The 18,251-nt window shown below is 40.7% G+C and overlaps 2 protein-coding genes and 1 long non-coding RNA gene across 11 annotated transcripts in view; 1 reads left to right on the forward strand and 2 right to left on the reverse strand.

The window, feature by feature from the left end:
- The window catches only part of LOC116848197 (protein ABHD13), a 183,002-nt gene extending 175,315 nt beyond the window's left edge, over positions 1-7,687 (reverse strand). Inside the window, exons 1-2 of the mRNA XM_032824044.1 lie at positions 7,580-7,687; positions 7,313-7,355 (exon numbers count right to left, since the gene is read on the reverse strand). The gene's annotated coding sequence lies outside the window, so the exon portion shown is untranslated. The remainder of the gene's footprint in view (positions 1-7,312; positions 7,356-7,579) is intronic.
- LOC116848194 (transcription factor Sp9-like) overlaps positions 1-18,251 on the forward strand; it is a 131,998-nt gene that overhangs the window by 79,621 nt on the left and 34,126 nt on the right. The gene's annotated exons all lie outside the window — the stretch shown is intronic.
- Positions 15,868-18,251, reverse strand: part of LOC116848199 — a 126,564-nt gene continuing 124,180 nt past the window's right edge. For all 3 annotated transcript variants that reach the window (XR_004378924.1, XR_004378923.1, XR_004378925.1), the window contains one exon: positions 15,868-17,361. This is a non-coding gene — a long non-coding RNA (uncharacterized LOC116848199). The remainder of the gene's footprint in view (positions 17,362-18,251) is intronic.

An 18,251-nucleotide genomic window follows, 5' to 3' on the forward strand; every position in this document is an offset into this window, starting at 1 on the left:
CACACTTATTTACTCACGTTGACATCTACTTATTGCATCCCCACATGCAGCCGAAGCAGTAATTATAATTTTCTTATATTATTTAGTACAACAATAAAGATAAACAAGTCCAAATATTTCATACAATAAAAGAGAAGTTAGAGATATGTGCATAAAATATTTATATAATTTTGTAAATTCCTGCAACTTGTATGCAACACTAATCAATATTTGCGATAACATTGCATTATTGCAGATTTATTATATTGCAATAATATTGCTATAATATTGCGTTGTAACATTTCAAAAAGCGGACATTTTAACGTTGCTGCAACCCAAAAACAACGTTGCATTTCGCAATAAAATCGCAATATTGCAAAATAACATTACTGCAATGTTGCTGCAACATTGCTGTGCTGTATGTTATGGAAATTCACTCGATGGCTTCTGATGAGTAACCGGCGAATTTATAGAAGAAAGGCAGAAATATAAACAAAGAAAGTTTTCACCGAATCACTAATATTAAAACGGAATATTATTATTTTTGTGTACATGTGCGCGCGCGCGATTTTAATGACGATAATATTTTAGAGTTTGTACGAGAACAAAGTAACTACGTTTATCTTTTTTTTGCGATTTTCTCCAAAACGAAGCAAAAACGAACATATCTCTAAAAAAATCTTTTTCTTAGTTTATCGATCCTCTACACCCTCCCAAAGTTTTGACATTTAAATTCGGGACACCCTGTGTATATATATATGTATATATATGTGTATATATATATGTATATATATGTGTATATATATATGTATATATATGTGTATATATATATGTGTGTGTGTGTGTATATATATATATATAAATTGCAGGAAACGCACAAAATGCCACTTGTAAGTTCTGAAGAAGACCTTTCGGCAAAGCTAGTAGGTTAGATAGAATCAAAAGAGATTGATATAGACTTTAGAGTAGGGTCTAAATGGAACATTTGGTAATAAGATGGAAAGTAAGAACGAAATTTCAACTCGGAAAGAACATGACAATCGATTCGCAGTTTATCGCGAATTTCTTTGGTCGGGCAAGTAGAAAAAGAAATGTGGATTTATCACGCGGGATTGCAACGGGATTCGTTTCGATTTGACGACGACATCGAGGTCGGCTTTTGAATCCAGACGGGGACCGCGGGGATTCCGGGACGTGCGCGATTGCGAAAGGCACTTTATTGAAAATCTCGCAGATAATCTGACGATGATAAACCCCGCGAGAGCAAGCGTATCCTCCGGCTGTCGCGTATCCCCGCAACCGGGCAATCAACCTACCAACACGTGTTCGCTGCTCGCTCCGAGCTCTTTATTTTATGACTCGGCAGGAAGGACGCGGTCGCCGCGCGCGCGGAGCCCCGCGAAATGATTTACGAGTCGACGTAAAAAAGTAATTAAATCCCCGCCGTCAAAAAGGAAGGCGTGCGCGAGCGCGAGCGCGAGTATTAATTAAGTCAGGCAGAAAGTTTCCTGTGCACCGCGCCGAATATTAATGCCTGCGAAAAGTCGCGCATCCGTCGCTGGGATCGACGTCGCGCTCGCGCTCGTCCTTCGGCCCCCCTCCTTCCCCTCCCCCGAGAGTGATAGCGCGAGCCCTCCGGCTCTTCCGGTCTGGCTTTTTGCGAGTTCTCGTTACACCTCGTACACGCTTCTCGCGCGTTCACTCGCTGTTTGTTCTCTCGGTACCGACGCTTTTCCCCTTTCCTTGCTCGCGACGGCAGACGAAGGAACGAACGGATAGATGGATGGACGAAGCAAGGAACGAACGAACGAACCGACGAACCTGTTTTGCGTGATCCTCGTCCTGGCCAAGCGACCGACCGTCTTGCCGTGTCGTCGCTCGGGTCGTTTTTGCGAGCCGGCCGTTTTTGCATCGCGTGAGATTATTCATAGACGACATCGCCGATCCGGGATCCGGGTGGCGCTCTCCCTATCTTCCTTTCTTTCTTTCTCTGTCTCTAGAACCGACGCTCGCGAGAAACCGTGTCGTTAGTAATCGAAGCTGCATCGCAAAGGAGTCGAGTAAATTTCCTCCACCACTATATATTCCCTTCCCTATCTTCCTCTATCTATCGAGACGAGAATATACATCGACCTCTAAGAGCGTTCCAACGGATCTTTCTCCTTTTTTTCTGGAGAGTAATGGGATCGCGAGAGAATCCTTTCAGGGCTTTTCTGCGCGAGGGAAAGCGCGCGCATCCCGCGAGTTTTTCCTTTAAATCGGAGATGTCCCGTTTGTCCAAACTCGAGTACGCGTCCTCTCTCGCCCCTGCCGAGAGCCACTCGATCCGAATGTATCGAGTGTCCCTCGCACAATGGTCCTTGCGCAAGGTTCTCAGGGCTCAAAAGGACTGCTCTACCTGTGTATATCCGAGCAGCCAATTATTTGTCAGATCCTCTTTGTACGCCAAGGGAATCCACTTGACAGGATGCGTGGGATGGAAACGCGATGCCTACTTCCTTTCGTCACCCGATCCCGCCAATAAGATACTCTCCTACGTAAGGGTCCCCGGGCTCCTTTTGTTTCTCTCGCCCGCCCAAAGCTCACCCTGTCTCGTACACCTAGTCAATGGGGGTTGCACGAGGATCAAACTTTGACGACGACGACGCATCGTTCAATGGCATACGCGGACACCTTAGTGACGACGTGCGATTAACGCTTGACTTGACGTAGCGACCAGAGGGAACGGACGATTCATCAGCGAACGGCGTTAACTCGTCGTGGTTTACATACGCGTAACGCGGATCTCGTACCATGACGCAACGAATCTCGTTAGGTTCGATTTGCTGAACGACGACGCGTAATGTCACGCGAGTGCCGCGCTTGGACTCGAAAATTATTCATATAATCATTTAATTCGTATGATCCATGTCGATAATAATACAGATAATCACCATACGTGTGTCAGTCATAATCATAAATATACTATCCTATAATAAATCTCCGACAAACATGTCAAAACTTAACATCCCATCATGTCCGGTTCGTCGAGCCACGTTTAATGTTTCGCGAGTGTCGCGGTTGGAGTTGATAGAAGTTCATATAATCATTTAATTCGTACGATCAGAGTCGATAATAATGCAGATAATCATGATAGACGTTAATGATTATAAATGTGTCACATTCCGTGACGATAAACCCCCCAATAAATATTACAACCTAACGCACGGATCCCATCGCGTCCGATTTGTTGAGTCACGTTTAACGTTTCGCGAATGTCGCGGTTGAAGTTGATAATAGTTCATATAATCATTTAATTCATATGATCAAAGTCGATATAATAATGCGGGTAATCATAATAAGCATGTCAGTAATTGCAAATGTATTATTCAATAGCAATAAAACCCACCGAGTATAAATATTATAGCCTAACGCACGGATCTCCCATCGCGTCCGATTTGTTGAGACACGTTTAATGTTTCGCGAGTGCCGCGGTTAGAGTCAATAATAGTTTATATAATCATTTAATTTGTATGATCAGAGTGGATAATAATGCAGGAAACTATCATAGAAATATCAATAATAACCATAAATATGTCATCCTATAATAAAAATCGCCTTCCCCCTCAAATATTGCAACCTAACGCGCGGATCTCATCGCGGACGATTTTTCGAGCGACGTTGAATGTTTCGCGCGCGAGCGCGATTGCCGCAGTTAGAATCAATAATAAATCATATGACCGTGCAATCATACGATTCGCGTGATCGAAGTTGATAATGTAGATAATCAGAGGTGTATCATAAATATATCATACCCACTGCACGACATAACGTTTAGTATCGGGACGTAAGACGTCCTAAAGACGTTATAATTCGCAAAATTATCCAAGATGTTAAACGTCTTAGACAAGTCAATAATGGTGATGTACCACCCAATGGTGTGTACAATTATGTATATAAGTGTTCATATATGTGTTTCATTTCTTAAGTAGCATAAAACATCATAGACAATCATAAATCATCACAAATTATCAAGTGAATGTGATTCAAATTGGATAACCATCACGAGAGGAAAAGAGTAAGTCGGTGCTCGAGTACGCGCGGCGAGAGTCGCCAAAAAGCATAAATAAAGCGACGATTAAATCCACACTGAATTACAATGAATTCCACAAAGTTCGTGCGCGACCTCCGGTAAAAAATTTATCCGGCCGTAACAATCGTGAAAAAAAAACGGAAAAGAGACGAGGGTATACATAATGTATCTATTTGAGAATAGAAAGATATGTTATCTCTTCCTATTGCTCCAATGTCATACATAATGAACGGGCCGCACGCAAAATGGCACACGTTGAACCGTCGTTCGTCACGTCGCGGCTATACATAAAACTACCGGCGAACTTTGAGAGAATTTTCTTCCACAAAGTTACACGTCGGCACGCTACGCGCGCGTCGCTAGAAGACGCGAATCCGAGGGAAAACTGGCAAACGTGTCACGCTACGAAACGACGGCGGCTCGTCGCGATGCAAAGACATCGTCGTCGTCGTCGCCGTCGCCTTTGTCACGATCGATCCCGACTCGTCGTCAATAATTGATGTCCCGATCGACAAAGCCCGGGAATAACCCTGAAACCGCCGTTATTAATTCACGAACGACCGCGCCGCGCCCCGTCGCTTTCTTCGTTGACATATCTTTGTTTTCAGTGAACTACTTCCGCTTCTTTTCATCTCCCCCCTCCCCTTTTTGCAATCACGCGCCGTTAAAATTCAGTGAGGATGACCATCGCACCGATATATATATATATATATATATATATATATATATATATATATGTGTGTGTGTGTGTGTGTGTGTGTGTGTGTGTGTGTGTGTATGGTGTGTGTTAATTAAAAGATTATTTGTACACAGGACAGTGTCTTTGGATTTAACATTCTTATTTGTTTCACTTAAATTCGTTGAACTTAAACAACAATTTTCTATCAAGTTCCTTTTGTTTCATTAGCTCAAATCGTGTTGCTTGATAGGAAAATATTAACAAAAAAATTTTAATTTTTACAATAAAGTAACATAACTACAGTTATTTTTCAAATTTTGTTTCATTCAATGAAATGATGAAGTACTGGAATAGAAAATCCATGAGCAAAGGAAAGGTGATGAAGTGATAAAAAAGAAATGTAAAGTTTCTTAAAATTATTTGAACAGAATTATCGAGTTTTTCTTTTAATAAAATGAGGAAATTAAGCAAAATAGTTTACTCCTTTGAACAATAAAATTACTTGAAAAGCCAGATAATCATGTTTGTTGAGACACAAATTAATTTCTTTTTTTGGCTATTTTAATAGATAAATTTCTCTGAACTTGATAAAATTTATTAAATTCAAAGAAACTGTTCTCTCTGTGTACATGATATTATATTATTTCAATGAAATTAGGATTTTGAACTCTAAACGTATAAGATTCTAACGTCGAGCTCACGATGACTCCCGAATAATCAAAGTTCGCCGACGGCATCACCGCGCAAATATCACTCGTTAACATTGCACCATTACTCTTCTCCTCAACAATCAATGCGATTTTTGTATGCATGCATTACGTAAAGTATAATGCTTCTCGAGCTTAATTTCACGCTCACCATTCTGAAGTTCTGCGATGTCGTCTTAAACAGCATCCGTCCGGCCATCTCGGCATCCTCGGCATCCTCCTCAGCGTCGTCCCACGTTGCCTGCACCTATTTCACTCGCGAGCGCGATAATTTTAACGACACTTTAACCAGTCGACGAACAAAGTACGATGGACTACGGCAGTTGTGCGTCGCGATCCGCATACTGAAAATCGCGATCGGAAAAACGCGTCATTTCCGATAAAATCGCGAAAAAATATCGCGAGCAATCGTATGCGTCGAGAAATGAATTATTAGCTGGCGGTATATCGAATTTTTTCGATAAACGACAAATATATCGAATTTGGAGAATTTGAAGCAAGCAAGATAAACGCGAATAAAACATCAATCGCACCGATCGCACGATCTCTCGAGGCAGTTGTGAATAACCGCGAGTGGTGTGCGTTTCTCACGCACATTATGGCCCCGCAGTATCTGTGCGAAGCTCTCTTCCGGAATATCTCCGGAAATTTCAATTCACGAAAATCGGCTTGGAACTTAAAGATAATTTTCTCTAATTTATTCGCAATGGCTCTAATGTAATCGCGGTGCGATTAGCGTGTAAAAGAATGTCTAGTAAGAACCATGAAATTAAAATCCGTGGGCGAGATAAATGCGACGCGAATAAAACACCGATCGTGCTGATTGCACGATCTCTCGAGGCGGCTGTGAATAATCGCGAGTAGTGTGCGTTTCTCACGCACACTGTGGCCCCGCAGTATCTCTGCAAAGCTCTCTTCCGGAATATCTCCGGGATATTTCAGTTCACGAAAATCGTGATGTTCTCTGGATACTCTCCAGAAACGCGAGCGCGAACGCGAAAAAGCGAAAAGAAATCACCGCGGTAAAAAATCTAGAAGTATACAAGCAAAATTTCGTAAATGACGATATTTGACTTGCTTCTATCTCTCGAATGGAAAAGTGCACGACGCGACGTAAACAAATTAACAATTAATCCTACATCCATTGATTCTTATTTTCTCGCGAGGAATTACCAATTCGCAATCAAAAGAGTCACGACAATCGCAAAATCACGCGTCCAAGTGTTACTTCGTGAGGCAAATAACTACTAAAATCGCTAGAACGCTACGCGCGATGGTGAATTTAATGTAATGAAGTTCGTTTCTACTTACGGAATATAATTGCTATGTGAATGCACGCGAAGAAATTTCGAAAATTAATGAGCACGAGAATTGTGAAAGCTAACAACGTGAACGAAGCGAATCGATCGATGGCGCAATTCTGATGCGCATTACATATTGTTGAAAACAATTGTGGGATCATATCTAAAAAATAGTTTGGCTGAATGACTACTAATTCGAAAATATTGCTTGACCAAGTTATAGTAATAAGAAAGAGTTTTATGATAAGATGTTTATGAATATTCTATAAATTTGGTTGTCGAAAATAGAGAATGAATATATTTCTAATAAGAGATATTCGCGATATTATAGTATAATTATTTAAAGATATTTGTGATGTAACTATTGACGCGTAATACAATTATTTGAACAAGATGTGTGATATATATAGTTACTTAAAGATGTGATTAAAAGATCCCTCGATTATTTTGAACAACGCATTTTCTTCGGACGTATACACATACATGTAAAATCAACATGCAAAATTCTACAAGATAAATCGCATTGATTTGAGAATATTTCGGACACCCGTCACCTAAATTTTTATCAGCTCACCGAAACTGCAGATCAGTGCCGGCCACGTTCTACCATCTGAGATCTACAACAGAAAACATAGTTCACTATTAGTATAAATTCATTGTTTCAATATAACAAATTATATAATTTAATATAACAAGTATAAGAAGTACGATATAAGCACGATATAGCTCCTTGCGATCGTAAATCAATGATTTTTATTCCGACGACTGCGTATCGCTTTTCAACCGCAAAGAGTTAAACGGCAAAGTACGTAGAGAGCGAAGAGTAAGAGTGCAATCTTACCTTCGAGCCGACACTGCTCGGCCCGAACCGGATCCTCCGGTGCGTGTTCAGAAACAGCATTCCCTGACATCGTCTCTGATGTCTGCGATATAGTCGAAGATTTCACCATATCTGGAAAAAAGAATAATTTTTCGGTGAGAAACGATGCGAATACTTGAAAGCGTTCCGTGACTCTATTTCTTGTTTGTTGACATTTCGATGTAAACAAACCATATACATTCTTAACTGACACTCGATCTTACAAATCGACGCTACCTATCAAAATTTGACATTGTGTTTATATCTTCCCAAGTCATTTTATTTTTTTTCTCCCTGATTGTCGTCGAATTTTTCCGGATTAATAAATCAGATCATCGCCTGATTCTATTACTACTGGAATGAGTCAAAAACTATGAGAATAATACACTGAGAAACAAATTATCTAAAAACTAGTAAATATTTCTTTTGGTATTAATAAATAGTATTGGTATTAATAAATAGCATTAATCGTTTAAAATTTCCTTTGACTACAATAATCAACAAATTAATAATAAGAATTAATCAATCGTCACATATAAAATCACAAATAATATATTTCATTGATTAATGAATCATTATTCAGTCTATAATAAATCATATCAATGTTTGATTAAAAATTAATCAATCAATAAAATTATTTGTGACTTTATATGTAACGATTAACTTCGATTATTGATTTGCCAATTGTTTTAATCAAAAAGAATTTTAATGCCCAACACTGCTAATCAATAACATATATACTTAAATCTAAATTCTTTTATTTAAACAGAATAAAAAATTTATTTTCTTGTGTGTGTGTGAAGAGTTTCAGTTTTTCTTAAATTTAAAAAAAATATATTTTTAAGAAAATATATATTTTTTCTTATTTAGAAAATCTATATGCATATATAAAATAAAATGTGTATGTTCTCTGCAAAATCCTAAACTTTTTGACCGATCTAAATCAAATTTTGCATAATTATTCTCTAGAAAAATATAGGCTACACGAGAACCTGGATACTCCACCCTCTCTTTGATTTCATCTCTATTTATTTTATAATAATCCTAACACACACAATACTGGGTAGATATAGCTAGTGTTTTATATCAATACAAGTAAATGTCATTAGTATCTACTGAATGAAACACTATATATTTTTTAGATATTTTTCCCCTCAGTGTGATCAACTCGACATATCGCAACAAGTACTAATTCTCTATATCAATAAAGAAAGAAGTTACTTCCTAACGCATTCGCGACACGTCTCGACGATCGTACGTCGCTATTTTCGACACTTTGATACTCATTTCCGCACGAGCTTACCGACGACAAAGGTGAATGGGATGCGGAGCGATGTGATCGTAGCGACAGTTCAATCAGAAACACCGAAATCCAAAATGGTCGCGCAATCAACGACGTACGCCGAGAACGCGCGCCAAAACGTAAACACTGTCGAGGCAAGACAAAGACACGCTCTAGCGGGTACTCTCCTCTCACTCTTTCTTTCTTTCTAACGGACGATGCTATCTACCCGAGATTAGATCCGACGTCACGCACTCGTCAATTTCTCTCCCCCGTTAATTATTGCTAATTCCCCGTTAATTATTGCGTATTTCTAATTCCCGACTGATGAATCCGACGATCGCCCGATTCTATTGCTTTATTACGTGAGTCGGCAGTGATGCGAGAGACGTCGCGACACGCTCCGATTGTATGCATCTATATACGAGAAGATTACCGCTTAATAACATACTCATTATACGTCCCGAAGTTCGCACATCGATATTCTCGTCGTACCGATATTTATTTCTATAGGAAACTCACCTTTAGGCAGACAAAAATGCTCAAAATGTGGAGTGCGATGTCAGGCGTTGTGTTAATGGCGGATGCTCGATGCAAAAAGGCCGAGAAGTGATCACACAATTAATCTTGCCCTCCGCCTACACAGACGCCAGCTACACCGCGGATACCGAACTATTCTCTAGATATATTTTCAATTGATCGAATCGTAAAGCGAAAATCGATAATAATTCGAACAATTATATTTATTTCTAGCTATGCATTCTTCGTGATTAATCCACAAAGCACATTCGCGCTTTCTAAATTAATCGACAGTTAGAGAAATACACAACTAGATACGAATGCTGCTTGTCGAAAACTTTCGGCAACTATCGATCTATCGGCGATAAGGACTTGACGTGTACGATAGATACACGCATTTTAGTTAGATTCACAACGCGGTCGATGTTTACGACTTCTGGGAATCGATTGTGTATTAAACAACGTAGAGAAAATTGTAAAAGTGAACAATTCATTAAGTGTTGATTAATAAAATTATAAATCTAATAAATTCGCTCACTTTTATAATTTCTACAAAGTTGTATTAGTACAGAATCGCTCCCTGAACTGCGTTCCAAAACCCTACTCGACGAGTGGAGTAGCATTTAATTAGCCAATTAGAACAGATTTCTTTATCATAATTGATTAATTGAATGTTACTCTATCCGTCGAGTTGGATCTTAGAACGCAACCCTGCTGGACGATTGTAGTGTACACGCGCTCGCGTACGCGTGAGATTGGTCGGACTGAATCGACAAACTCGGAAAATTCGGAAATAATGATCGACGACGCGTGAGGTGTTATCTCGCGCGCGGCGAGGACCGATATGACGCTACACGCACTCAGTCACGTACGTCGCGGCGCGCGACCGTTGAAGGTTACGCGACCTGTCGCGCAACGCTGACACGCTCATTGTCCGCCCTGTTGACTATTCTCTCTACAGGGTGTCCGAGTACGACCGTACAGTCGGCTGATCATTAAAATTAAATTCGTCTTGCACATTTTCGTACTAAAAGCATCATTCTACCTCGCATCTTCAACACGAAACCGTGCAAGAGTGTAACTCAAGTATAGTTACACTTTTCCCTGATAAGTTTTGCAATGTATTACGCATTCAATTAGAAAATGTAACTCCTAAAAATTACTAAAATACGATTTCTCCTATTGGACACGGGACATGTTACAAAACTTATTGAGGAAAAGTGTTTACATCTTTAATCAGTGGATTATATATGTTACGAGCGTAAATCCGCGACTATTGAAGGGATGAATTTAAGAGTACCTTTGCCAGCTTGGGTCGATTCGATAAATTCGGGAATAATGTGACTCGTGTCGTTCGTGTTGTCTCGTCCACGCCAAATAGCTGAACGCGTAACTGCATCGTGAGCGCCGGAACATGCGATCGACCATGTAACAATAAACTATGTCGGTGATAATTGGACGGAAAAACAGAAAGAATGACACGAAATATGTTGCAACGCCCGATCTGGGGCGTAATTTCGGTTTGCTAGTAAGAGAGAGAGAGAGAAAGGAGTATATTTCTTAGAGCGCGTCCTTGTCAGATTGCAACAATCTCCGCGCGCATTTTTTAACACGTCATCGATTGCGCGGCCATGTTGGATATCGATCTTTTTCCTGTCGAGTTGCCGCCATGGACACGTTGATCGACACATCATCCTTCGTGTTTTATGTGCTTTTTACTTATCAAAGACGAGTCTTATACGTAAACAAGTTTCAAACTGCCGAGAATAGCACCGTGCGATCGTCGAGACATGTATCGTAAATATGTCATTAAAACTTGGTAGATTTTTATTAATTGTTACCTGCGGGGAGCTTGAAACGATCACACGACTCACGTAAATTCGGTCTTCTTATATCCGATTAACCGCGGAACGACTCGTGTCACTTGTGTACAACGTATACTCGTGTACCGACATTTTCAGAGGACGAGTTCAATCCGAAAACGAAAGAAAGAGAGAAGGTTCATATCAATAGTCGTTGCTTGAAGCTGGTCTCACATGATATATTCATATTTGAATACAGAATTAGATCTGAAATTCTCAGTTATATCAGAACATACACGACATTTATATATAATTGCAAGTAAACTGAAAAACTCGCTTCTAAATTCCAATTTGAGTATCTCATATTTGAAACAAGCTTCAAGTAACAATTATGAAACGGATTTTAGAATTGGAAGAGCAGCTCGTGTTCACGACGAAATGCATGTTGTCGAGCAGCGCTCTCTCTCTCTCTTTCTCTCTATGCGACTCTTTATGCCAATAACGAACACGGTTGACACCTGTCAATATTTTGCACGTTGTCGCGACGCGCGGATCTCGAGTAGCCCCTCGACACTCTTCTCTCTTTCTCGCTTTCTCGCTTCCACGTCGGTAATCCGATAATCCGATTCGCCGTCGAGAGGCCAAAGGTGTCCTTTTAAGCGACGTCCCGTTGACATTTTCGAGGCAACAATAGACTGCGAACGGCCGCGGCGATCGGTAGTCTGCATGCGTGTGTGTTCGCGCAGAAAAATGCAACCCCCGTCAGGGCGGCAGAGAGGGAAGAGCTGGGGGGCTTTTTACGTGACATAAGAGGATTTACCTGAAGCACCGGATGCACAGAGCACGAGAAGGAGATGTCGTCCTAATTTGTACTATTTGAGAGCGGACGAGCGAGGGAGGGAAGGAAGGAGAGAGGGAGAGAGGAAAGGCATTTCAAGAGGAACGATATTTCCTTAAACGACCGCAACGTCTGCTCTTGCGAAACACGCGATCCGGCGCACCGGCTCTTCTCGTTGACCACGAAGGCCCTTCTATACATCCTTGAGGGACCGCGAGCCCACGAATTCTCTTCACGCTCCGAAGGATAGAGATCTCTCTCTTTCTCTCTCTCTCTCTCTGTTTCGCACGGCAAGTGAGTGAATCTACCAAAAAGAACGGCGCTATACTCACCGTCGTCGTTGTCGTCGTTATGCCTTCGTAGCTTCGTCTTTGCTTTGGAACTGCTGTTGCTACCGTTGCGACGACGACGATGACGATGACCATAATTCTATCATAATTCACGCTAACGTACTCGTTATTGTATTAATCTAACAGATCATATACATGCGATTAAAGACGCGTTTAATGGAGATGATTTTTCTCCGCTGACTGTATTGCCTTCCTAAATCAAGAGAATGTATCTTTTATTTCTTAATCAAACTCAATGATGTACGAGCTCAATAAGAGCTAATGCACGAATGTTATAGTGCGATATGCAATCAAATCGACTCTAATTATCCATTACTCTTAGGATATTATTAGATATAATCTAGTGGAATTAATATAATTTTACTTGAATCATATTAAATGATTTGAAATGATTAAATGATTAAATATTGTAAATTAAATATTAAATGATTAAATTCTAATATTAGAGTGGACGAGTAGACTCAATTCATTGCACCAAAATATACGTACATTGGTCCTTATTGAATCTTATATCCTTGAGTTTAACTCTGAATCAGCACTAATTCTTTTACTTGAAAATTTCTCGCTCCTTCTCTTCCTGCTCTCTAAATTTCTCTAAGTGAAATTTTATTCGACAAACAAAATACTATAGAATTATTCCGATTAGAATTAAAGTGGTTTTTTACTCATATAAAGTGAATTGTCTCCACTCTGAATCGTCGAGTAAATATTGTTACTTGAAACTGAAAAGTAAATTTGATATATTCTACTTTCATAGAAACCTATTCATCTCTAATTCATAGAAATATCCATTCATATCAAGTAAAAAATTACTGTCAAGTTCGAGTGAAATATTCATTCTTGTGTGCGATTTCGACTGGCAGTATTTTTCCGCCTTTTTCCACTTTTTACTCGTTTTGAATGAGATCCCATTGCAGGAAAAATGTAGAGGGTCGATATTAAAATTGTGTTAAATTTTTGAAATCGTAACTATTTTATTAGATATTTCCTCTTAATACTGACTGATAACCTCTTAAATATAACCGCTTATTTCCTCTCAATAGTAATTGAAGTCACGTATTAAAATTCGCCCTGAAGGCGCTCTGAAGGCACATGATTTTATAGCATGAGATTAGATCAATTATTCAAGGAGGAAAAATCTAAAGATGCGTAATCTCTCTATCTTTTTCCGATGAGAAATCTCACCCTCTACTTAAATTTCCTCACAATTTCCTGGCATGCGCTTTCTGTCGATTTATTTTAGCTCCGATATCGAGCGGCATTCCGTCCCGCGGAAAGTCGCTCGCGACTCGCCGCTCTTCTCCAAGAGTCACCCCTCCGTCACGCCCAAAACGTGACGGTGCCCGTACCCTAATGAATTATTTTCGTCGAGCACGTCGTATAACTCGCGACGTGTAAACACCCTTTCGAAAGCTCGCTCGTACACAGCTCATACTGCGCGTTGCGTCGCCGTTCGCGCGGGGTTCGAACCTGGCAGATGTGCCGGGCCGAGACATCATGGCCGACGGCTGGCAGTCTGTGAAAAGTCGTCCTTAGGAAACCGTTATTACGTATGATCGATTGATTTCGGTATCGTTTAAGCGCCGACACGGCCGTCACCGTCACGAGCGCGCGCGATCGTCTTTTCTCCCGGAAGAGGCGAACGACGCGAAAACAGCCGGCCGTAATTTGCGTATACGTGTGTCGCGCCGCGTGTTTGCGTGGAAAACTTTCTGCGTGTGCGGACGTAGCATGGAGAAAACGACTCTGTGTGTGTATCGGCGAATTAATCATAGTTTCGACACACGCGTCGGGAAAAATAGCCTCGTTGAGAGGGAGAGGAGCAAACGATGACAACGACGCGACAAATAGGGCGGTAGTTTTTCTTTTCTTTTTTCCACTTCTTTTCCACGTAGTAGACATCGCGTGTCACAGCCCCCGTGGACACGGCTGTGACTCGAAAGCAGGGAAAGGATTCTGAAGAAGACATGAGAAGAAATGCTTCTCGAAATCGCCATTCAATTCGCAATACATAATTTCAAAATTGCAAAGACAATTTTGTTTTCTTTCTTCTTTTTCCGAGAAGCGAGTTCAAAAAAAGAAAAAAAAGAATAGAAAAAGAGGACATTATCCGAAAGCATAATCGATTCTAAAGATCGGACGAAATATACGATAAATGAGGTTTCGCGAGTCGGATTGGCACGTCGCTTGTATATTTCAGAGACATAAATTGTGCGCAAGATTGCAGGCTGGGAGAGATATTACACGGCCGATATATTTATTGCTTTTTCAAAGTCCGTCCGTGGACGGATGATTTATGCGTTTCAACGTATTAGAAGCCCGAGAGAAGTGAGCCTTTCTCGAAACCGGTCGCGGAACACGATACTCGCCATTACCCTTCATCTTCGCTTTCCCGAGCTTCGATTAACAGCCCGCGCGCGCGCCGTGTCTGCGAAGTGAATCGCCCGAAAAAACCGCCACGGAAGTTAATCTTCGATCGATGGTTACGTTATCGATCGGGACTACACGTCCGCGTTTCTCGTTTCGCGGAGATCCCTTGGAGAAGGAACGGCGAAATTGTATGAATATCGATGGGGAACGTGCATGCACACGTGCTACAATTGGAGTAATCCAAACGCTCCTTTCATATTTCTCGACGGTTTCTCTCGAGATTCTTAATTAAAAAAAATATATGTATACAGAGTGTCTCACATTTTCTTCCGGGCATTTTGTGGGGATGTAGAATGGGTTGATGTGAAACATAAAAGTCCTATACCGTTTTGCGATATTCGCAATAATTATCGAGTTATTATTTGTAGAAAATTTATGAATGATCATGCAGGATATGATAAATGAGTTATAATAGCGACGACTGCCGTCATGTACTTATACTTTAGGTCAAATTGAACAAAAAAGTCCTCTACCATTTTGTAAATAATCACATAGATTTTTAATTATTAATTAAAGAAGATGAGTGCATTATCACGCAAAATCGTGCAATAATCTTTTTTAATTAATAGTTAAAAATGTATGTGATTATTTGCAAAATGGTAGAGGACTTTTTTGTTCAATTTGACCTAAAGTATAAGTACACGACGGCAGTCGTCGTTACTATAACTCATTTACCATATTCTGCATGATCATTTACAAGTTTTCTACAATATCTCGATAATTATTACGAATATCGCAAAACGGTATAGGACTTTTATGTTCACCTCAACCTGTCCTACGTTCTCACAAAATGCCCAGAGGAGAGTGTGAGACACCCTATATATAGTGGAGACAGAGATTCACTTCTTTTATAAATTCTCTGAGATTAATTTCAGCAATTTACTCGATTTCCGATTAAATTCTCCATTTTCTCACGCGTCTTCAATCGTGAGACACTAAAATAAAATATCTAATTATCGACATTTTCTTTACACGGAGAGAATGTTGTAGTAAAGATTGCTATAGAATTTTGTAATCGGGGAATGGATCGGCATTCTGCAATAATTGACTTTCCTTTCCTTTCCTTTTATATTTTAAGAACCATTTACATTTACATTTTAAGAACTGAAAGTGCTATTAAATATTTGCTAGTTTCTAGCAAGATTTATTATGAAATTTACTATACTTCTTTGCAAAACAAATTCTACTGCGACAATCCTATGCTACAAGAAAAATATTACGAATCAACAAGAATTTATACGAAAAACACTATAAAATTATCTCCGTGTACACTCAGAGAAAAATATGATGATGACAACTATACGAGTTTTATATGTAGAATTGTATATAGTTTAGTAAATTATTTCGTAATTGTTGCTATTGATGCTTCAGTTGTGTGCAATCAACTACGAAATAGTTTATTAAATTATATACATTACAATTTTACATAAAGAATTCGTATAGTTTTCACCATAGTCGTCGTTACTATGTCTTTTTCTCTTAGTGTCACATTGATACTTTAGAAAAAACCCGACTTTTCTTGCGAAGAGCGTTGAAGTTAAATTTCTCACATGCATTCTATGATTTCAAAAGAGATTTTCACGACTAAAACTGTGAACAGAAGCGTTTTGGTCTCGAGAATAACCAGGTTTCTCGAGAGTGTTAATGACTAAAGGGGATGTCAATAATTAGATGTTTTACTCTGATATGTTTCTTCTTTTTCCTTGTTGCTTCAAATGTTAAACGTTTAACATCTAAAGCGAAAGACTTAGTAAACGCAACTCGCGTGATCGTCAATTTAAATTCTTTGCTAATTACACGAAATCGCTTTGCAATTGCTCGCGTGGAATCGCGCATATCTCGTTAAACTCTCTCCTGTCTAGGCTCTATTACATCTTGTACTTCACATATATGTTCAAATTCGCACACCGTTATATAAAGTACATTTATAATAATAGAGAAATAGGAAAGAATATTCTTACGTGCTTGCTTAGAGTAATCACAAACTTAATCCAATGAATTATCATGAAGGATTCCGAGAGGGATTGGTTTGGGCGGTCGTCGGGATTAAGAATCGCGTGAATCCGCAGGAATGTACGGCTTGTGTTTGTATTTATATCATTATCCCGTCAGGTGGGCTTCCTGACCGTCGCCGGGCACGACCGTTATTAGCCCGACATTTACTTATTTGAACAACGCTCGACATGTGGTGTCTCTTTCTCTCTTCTTGCCACCTCCCTTTCTCGCGAGCACTCCCTGATGCAATATTTTATTGATGTGTCACTAGAGACACACTTAGCGCAACTCGCTACCGCGTCTCTTCCGCACATCAACGCACCAACACGTCTGCGTATCATTGTCTGGCGAAATACTCGTAAAGATGACAGCGCGTTTTCTCTCCATCTCGCTCTCGGAGAAAATAGAGCCGCCAGTCGTCGTTGCTGATAAACTGCGAGGGACAAGAAATCCACTTGCGCCGTATAAACGATATTTTGTACTCATGTGAAGTCACGAGCAGGCGCCGGCGAAGGACTCTTGTGAAGGGTCTGGGACTAGCTCTTCGCCTGGAACAGAAAGATATACCTTCATGTGAGAAACCCGCGCGCGTCTTTGCAAGAGACCCGCACGGACGGATTTTTACCAAGAATAACGATCGCCCTTGGGGAAAAAAGGAAAACGAAATTATTAAATATAAACCAACGTTCTTAAGTGAGTAATAATCGCCATCGCGAGCTCATGCGCTCGCGATCGAGGAGCCAGCGAGGAGCTTTAATCGGAGAACAACAGCGCTCCATCTTTGGAAAGTAAATTGCCGCGAAGCGCAAAAATACATAATAGCATCAGCGTCGCGAGCGAAATCGTTTCGACGAAACTTCGCGGATGCTAATCCAGTTGTCGGGGATATCGAGAAGCCTCCTGCTGGACGCTGCAGGTCGCTGCCAGACGGGGAGGAGAGTCGCTCCGTGCGCGCGAGATACATATCGGAGAGAGCACTCAGGTGAGAGAGAAACGGAGAGAAAGAGAGAGAATCCGCGTACGATGCGTTGTGTACCCGGCACGTACGTGTACGTACCGTACGTTCTCTCCCTGCCACACATCGTGTACGTACACGAACGATGTGCGCGCGCGAGAGCGCACTGGCTACGGTCGAACCTGCAATTTGGCGTAGATACGCCCGTGCGTGTGGGTTTACCGGCCGCGTGCAGCGGCTCGCACCGGGGTTTATACGTGCCTTCCGCCGGCCATCATCGTATCGCTCCAAGGTCCGATAATTGAAAAGCCAAGACTTCTCTCTACTCCCATCGCGCGCGGCGAAACAATATTCCTCCTAGGCGCGCACGAGCCCCGATGCTACGTCGAATTACCGGCCATTATCGTGACGTATCATCGCAACGGGGCGAGCGTCGTCATTCAGCGGACCCAACGCGATGAGAAAGGACGAACAATACTCGAT

Source organism: Odontomachus brunneus, unplaced genomic scaffold (genome assembly GCF_010583005.1).
Source record: "Odontomachus brunneus isolate Ranch 3 - 2012 unplaced genomic scaffold, Obru_v1 Obru_scaffold_091, whole genome shotgun sequence".
NCBI classification, from domain to species: Eukaryota; Metazoa; Arthropoda; class Insecta; order Hymenoptera; family Formicidae; genus Odontomachus; species Odontomachus brunneus.